General features: G+C 33.4%; 1 long non-coding RNA gene across 1 annotated transcript; it reads right to left on the bottom strand.

The window, feature by feature from the left end:
• Window positions 1-2,003: 2,003 nt before the first annotated feature.
• On the bottom strand, window positions 2,004-3,695 carry LOC123525582 (uncharacterized). The gene is made up of 3 exons (XR_006681488.2): window positions 3,626-3,695; window positions 2,657-2,756; window positions 2,004-2,167 (listed from the first exon to the last, which is right to left on the bottom strand). It is a non-coding gene; the product is annotated as an uncharacterized LOC123525582 (long non-coding RNA).
• Window positions 3,696-7,597: the final 3,902 nt, after the last annotated feature.

The raw sequence follows: 7,597 nt of genomic DNA, 5'->3' as shown, positions 1-7,597 counted from the left end.
ATCGTGACCTGAAGAACAGTATACGCGGCACATCGTACTCCTCATAAACTCCTCCTACTAAGCTAATAACCTGTTCTAATATAAACTTAAAGGTTGTCCTATATATGATCAATTTTGTCAAACAATCTACTGTACCGATAAGAGATGGAGATTGATATATGAGCTAAAAGACGGATTTATACATAAGGAATTAGGCTGATCTGTATGTGAGCTAATATAATGGTCTATATATAAAGTAATAGGCTGATCTAAATGTGAGCTAATATAATGATCCAGATATAAAGTAATAGGCTGATCTAAATGTGAGCTAATATAATGATCCAGATATAAAGTAATAGGCTGATCTAAATGTGAGCTAATATAATGATCCAGATATAAAGTAATAGGCTGATCTAAATGTGAGCTAATATAATGATCCAGATATAAAGTAATAGGCTGATCTAAATGTGAGCTAATATAAGGAATTATATATAAAGTAATAGGCTGATCTAAATATAAAGTAATAGGCTGATCCCTCTCTATATAAGGTAATACACTGTGCTATATAAAAGGTAATAGACTGATCTGCATATGAGGTATTATAAATAGGCCGATCTATATATGAGTTTATACTCTGCGCTATAAATGAGCTTACACTCTGCGCTTTATATATGAGCATATACTCTGCGCTATATATATGAGCTGATACACTGCACTCTAAAGCTAATATACTGTACTATATATAAATTAACAGACTTTGCTACATATGATATAAACTGTGCTATAATTTCTTGAAACAAAGCAAGCAAACAAATAAAAACAACAAAAAAATAAATAAAAACAAACTGAAAAAAAAACCAAGCAAGCATGTGTTAACTACATCTTTGGTTTAAAGTTTTCAGGAAAGGATAGTGTTCAAGTAAATTACCTAAATAAACTTTTTCTGTGTACAGCGTTATTTTTAGCAGTGAAAATGATAAATTAATCATTAACTTTAAAACAATTTAAGACAAAAACTAATGAGTAAATTTCCGAACTTTCCGTTTTTATATTTTGACCGATTATTATCTGTAATTAGTAAACCTAGCTATTGATTGATTTTGCATATCTTCAAGAAGCTGTTTGTTCTAGCTAAAATGAATACTTGTTCCGTGTTCTTCAGATGCTCTAAAATCATACAAGAAATCTTAACCTCTATAAGAAGACAAAAATTGCAAGTCTCTGTTAATTTCTTCAACGGCATTTACATACATGTAATTATTTGCCTTTTACATTTCGCAAGACAATCCTGTGAGTCAGTAACAATATATTGTGTATTAACCAAACACTTTATGAACAAAGGGTTAATAACAGAAGTTCACAGCATTGTCTTATGTCTGGTTTTTGTTTTTGTAAGACCATTATCAATACAATTTTACTTAAACTACATATAGTAAAATAGAAAAAGTGGAAACTCCACAGGTCGCTCAACACAACAAAAACGAAAAAGTTGCAGGCTCGGTTTGATTGAGCCTGTTCATGAACGGTAGTGGAAATGCATGCTACCGTCCACGCCCCCTAGCCCCGGGTTGAGCAGAACTCAACATTTACACATGCTAAAAACAATAAGCAGAACTGAATATAACGGTCCAAGTGCAGTTTCTATATGATTTGTATGATAAATTCTTTATTCTTCTTCTGTCGTTTTCTGCAAAACTACACGTCAACTGAAGAAAGATACACAAGATTTATGTTTTGTTTTGTATTTTTCTACGGTATTTCACATAATGGGGGTTTTCTCTTTATTAACACAGCTTAACTGTCCTGTTGAAATGCAATTTGAAACGATAATAACAGCAGGTTTATTCCAGAATACTAGTATACAACACATTCTTTTATAGGAGTGATAATGGGCGACTTAGATTTGACATTGGCTAAAACAAAACACATAAACCTTAAACATTAATGTTTCAAGTAAACATATTTTAACACACACCTTGAAGTCTATGTTCGCAAATGTAATGCATTTCATTTTTACACCCGATATCGTTCCATATGTCCCTATGATAATACGCACAATCCTCTTCCCACGAATGGGATGTCTGGCCAGGTTCCCACAAGGTATAAGTAGGAATCTGTCCAGATGATATCCAGACAAATGTGTCATTTCTTTCCTTGTCTGTCAGACCTATCCAAAACCCTACTGCGGCTGAAATAAAAGATATTTTGCCTTCTTTTATATTAATATTAGTAATGGAACAAGCATATTTAGACTGGATTAAGGAATTGAATAAGCATAATGCAGGACGACTATAAATTTCTTATGTGTCTTAAACACAGCTATAATCTCGGCCCATAGATGGTAATCCAAATGTAAACTTATGTATATGAATAAATGCAATGGTAAATATTAACAAGTATCTTATGCCGATATGGTGTCAGCTATTGCAAATCTCGTACGACAGGAGTGTAATCAGTATAGAAACTTGTCAAACAAACATATCTCACAATACTGAGCACAACACTACACGTATTCAATGGTCTCAAGTTCGGCATTCTGTAAGTAAGGCAAGCAAACTTAAATAATTCTTCTGCAACTCATATGGGGCAATTGACTGTTAGATAAGGTATAATATTCGAGCGAGAGTTCAAATATTTTAAAACCGTTATTGTTAGTCGTAGAAACCTTTATGCTTACGTGTAATATAATTCAAAGGCGGGACCTTTGACATCAAGAAGTTGTGTTCTATGGCGTTGTTAATCTCAACAAGATCTCCGCCCCTTTCTCTGCATGCCTCCTGTAAACATTGGTGAAATTTAGGGTTTAACTACATTTATTTTTTCAGTTCTCTGCAGATACTATTAAACAATGTTGAGCTATATGAATAAACCTCTCCTAAGAAATACTTCAATCACTGCTACTGAAAGTCACATAGCTATAAACTATATATGTAACTATATATCTGTCCTGCTGTAAACTTTTAGGCTACTATGTTCAGTAATATTTGTAGAAAATTAAGCTGATAATTTGTTTGCGAAGTGTAGCTAATTTCTAACAAGGTCTTTATTCCATTTTTTGTCAAATGTGGTAAGATCTAAAGAAGACAGTAAAAGAATAATTTGCATAATTTGAATATACTGGTTGTCAAGATATTAATCTGTGATTTCACTGGTTGAAGATCTTAAATTGAAAAGATAAGAAATTATGCAGCATACAGGTAAAAAAGACAGTTAGTTAGTGGATATCCACAGAACAAGCGTGTTATACTTTAATATTTAATTTCTTTTTAGTTCGGTTAGTTTGATTAACCGACGTTGAAAGTGACAATAAATTTCTGATTTAATTATAGACTGGATAAACAGTGCTCAAAGGCTATTTGTTTTGTTATAAATGTATGCCTTTTTGTTAATTTGAATTACTGTGGATAAAATAGTAAAATTGGACAGAAACGTTCGTTCTACATACACCCGACAGAATTGTCGGCATCACACAGCTCTGCGACAAATTAATATAAAATAAATTGAAAAAAAAAGTATTTTTGGTATTGCAATTTATAGTGTTGAATCAGGACTTAAAAATCCTAGTCGATCTTTTTTTCCAGATTTTATTAACTGATAACATAGATCATCAACAGAATATTTCTTGTTTCTTCATTTTTCAACATACCAAAGCATTTGTCCATGACTTTTTATCAGAACTGATGAAATAACAGCTGCATCTGTGCTGAATCCAGTTTCGAGGACATTCTGCAAGTAAATATTATCCGGTTATTTCAACAACTAATATAATACTCGGCCTAATTACTTCAACATGCTATGCCTGAGTTTCAAGCTATTATAGTATTTGTTTGGTGAACTGAACAACCAATAAATACTTGGCCTAAATACTTCAACATTATGTTTCAGAGTTTCAAGCTATAATATGATTTGTCTGGTGAATTGAACAACCAAGGAATAATATGCAATGCAAAAAAGTCAACATTGCGGCCATTGTGACGTTACGTAAAGAACACCAAGTTAAAATGTTCCGGGGCGGATATGACAGAAGTTATAATTGCCGATTGCCTAAAACGCGTCGGCAAGAAATGCTTAATCACAGACCTTGGCTCATAATGCCGCAAATAAGCACCATTTTCGCTTCGATTTGATTCGAAAGAAAAACAGGACAGATGCTAGACTGGTACTAAAACATATAAATTTTAACACATTTTCATTTTAGAGCCTGTAATTGTTGTTTGCTAGGTAAATTAAAATTTGAAGGATGGATAAAGTTTCAATTTACTTTTCTCTTTACATTTATTATCCACGAGTATCCCAGAACATATTTATCCTGACATAAACCACAGACTTTTCTCCCATCGGAATAAAATGATTTTACAGAATATGAATAAAATAAGAAAAAGAAAACGCAAATCGCATCTTATTAAAGAGTTAAAAAACTTACGATTACGATCCTGTACAAAGCATGTCGAGCTACTTAGGACCTCAACGCCACTGCAAACCCCACCGCAGCCGATACAGGTGAGTAAATCCGGTTGATAAAAGATGGCATGACACAATTTATTCTTGTAGCAAATCTTAGAACATTCAACAGATGTTGAAATATTATCTGCTTGAAAAATGGTGTCGTCTGCTACACATCGGAAACCATCAAGTTTCAAATCTCGACGAAACTTTGCAAAAACAACAGTTAACGTTGTTTGAAAACTGACAAATAAAACAGAAAAGAAGAAAAATAAATAAACATCATTACATGCAATGGCGTTCATATCGTCTTTCTTTGTACTTTTTACGGTAAATTATTCCAGCGCAATTGTTTTCCTTAATCTTATAACTTATAAGTAAAGCTCGCTAATGAAAGCGTTTGCCTACAACAGGATTTTTCCTAATAGCACGACGTTAAACTGATCAACCTCCGCGCAGGAATATTGTCAAATAATTATTCCTGCCTTCAAGCAAATCACGTGACGATGATACAACAATGTAACCCTAAAATGGCGACACGCTTTGCAACGCCGGGTAAGTCAAATACTTGCCATAATCTACAGGCAAATTGGCATTTATGTCACAACTTTTAAGAACATGATGAAATAATTTGAAGTATCTATATTTTGCGGTATGCCATTCGTCGAATTCTCTTACTGTACTTAAAATACCATCAAGTAATTTCATTGTTTACAAGTTTAGCAGGTGCGCGTCACAACACCAGGAAAAGAAGTAATTTAGTATTACTGCTTTTTTTTTTGTTTTTTTTTTTTTTGCTCGTTTTACAAGCAAAATATATAATATTTAACTACTGAAATAAAAATTTTGTACAAAAAAAAAATAATGAAAAATATAACTCGGCTGAATTCACTGTGCCGATAAAGGGAAGTAACACTTTGTTGGAGTTTGTAAACTGACCTGACTTTAAACAAAACATGCTGAAATCCAAATATAGCGCGGAGAATACAATAATTTGCTGGAGGCCAAAATATACCATACTTAGGCTTCTTGTGAAGAAGAATTTATCTTCTGATGAAACGTTACAGCATAGAAATAATAAGTTGTCATGTCCGGGTTTTCTACCTGAATTGAAAAATGAAAGAGACATTGTGTTTATGCAAATCTAATAATCTTTATATTACATACGCATCCACACTTATATGTATTATATAAGTGATATAATCGTGTTCTTTAGATTGAGTAAATTGCAAACAGCGCTATTGCTATTTGGTTAAAGAAATTTTAAACATGACGACGTACATGAAACTTACCTCACAAATGACGTCAAGCACCCGATATGAAATTTGAACGTCAATATGAAATAGTAAAATATTACCTTAATAAGATAATCAGAAGTCAAACATATTTGCGTTTTCATAAACTATCTGCTTTCAAAACAAGAATATATTCAAAAATAACCATCAGTTACCTATTGAATATCATTAACCTTCCTGATGAGAAATAAAAAGTAATTTTGTGTTACTAAAGTGTTGTTATATTTTCTGGTCCTTCGGGATCATTGATTTCAATTCATTTAGAATTGAAGATTGAATACTGCTTAAGCCGGTGCTAGGGGGCGTGGGCAGTGTTGCATTTTCCATTAAGCCTAAAAAATCTTTGTTTCCGGTAACATGCTAAAAAACATTAGGGTAGGTAGGTCGGATTTTTTTTTTTTTTTTTTTTTTTTTTTTGGTGGGGGGGGGGGGATTTTTTTATTAAGTGAGACTTTTCAGAAATTATTTTTGTGTCAAAAATTAATACAAATAAGGGGATTATGCCTTTACAGCATCAATAAGTTGATTTCTTACATCACTGACCATGTTTAAAGCATAAAAACTGCAGTTGAAAAAAAATATTCTCCAAGGCCCTAAAAACATTTAGGGCCGCGCCAAAAATTTAGGGTAGGTCGTGATACCGGAAACAAACAATTTTTTTAAAGCCTTACTACTCATGAACAGTCTCAATCAAACCGAGTCTGCAATTTTCACTGTTTGCCTTGTTCACGGTGCTTCCGAGGGATCTACTTTCCAGATCTTATTCATAACGCTAGAATTCGGGTTGAAATTTTTCCCAATAATAGAATTTCTTCAAACTTCGGATATTAAAGGACAATCATCTGAGAAACAAAAATATGCGATAAAATGATAGGTCACCGGTATTGAAAAAGAGTTATCTTCCCTTGAAATCGGCATTCACCCCCAACCCCCAACCCCACCTTACAAAAATACCGTTTTTAAAATTTTTGCCTATAAACATATAGGAAACTGTCAGGTATGTCTTTAAAACCACAAATTAGAAATGTTTTGAAGAAGATAAATTATCCATGTTACTGATTTCAACGTCTAGAAATAGACTGTTTCTGTGTATATTAGGAAAACATGATGATTAATTTATTAACTTTCAAAGAATTCAACCGAGACTCTAATGGATTACCTTCCGGACATTTCATGTTTCTCTTCTGACAAAACAATATATGGGCCGCACCTTGAGAAAACCACCATTTGCAACCAGCATGGATCCAGACCAGCCTACCCGTCCGCACAGTCTGGTTAGGATCCATGCTGTTCGCTTTCAAAGCCTATTGCAATTAGAAAACCGTTATCGAACAGCATGGATCCTGACCAGATCCATGCTGGTCGCAAATGCACTATGTTGGTTTTCTCATGGTGCGGCTCATATGCTATTAGCAAAGCTTTAAGAAACAATCCTACATACAAATGTTACTGTTCTAGATGTATTTATATTCCTCTTCACATTTTAACCCTTACCATGCTAAATTTCTATAATGGACTGGCCCATCTTCCAATTTGGGAAGTACCACTTATCATTTGAAGGGGTGTTTACTGAAAATTTACTGACTAAATAGCGAACGGTGCAGACCATGATCAGACTGCACGGATGTGCAGGCTCATCTTAGTCTACACTGGTCGCAAAGGCAGAATCAATCGTGTCCAGCATGGTAAGGGTCAAGAATCGTTATTCAAGTTGGGTTAAGATATTGTAAACATGATAACATCTTTAAGCCTTAAAAGCCGCGAATGAGAACTATTAAGAGCATTTATCCAATTATTTCCTCCATTGGTATTTTTTTTCTTAAAAAAAAATCAAACCATTCTTTGAGCAATGGTTCATTATCTAAAGGTAGAAAAAATAT

Source organism: Mercenaria mercenaria, chromosome 3 (genome assembly GCF_021730395.1).
Source record: "Mercenaria mercenaria strain notata chromosome 3, MADL_Memer_1, whole genome shotgun sequence".
Taxonomy (NCBI): domain Eukaryota; kingdom Metazoa; phylum Mollusca; class Bivalvia; order Venerida; family Veneridae; genus Mercenaria; species Mercenaria mercenaria.
The sequence above is the reverse complement of the archived record's forward strand: the minus strand, read 5'-3'. Positions and strand labels throughout refer to the sequence as shown.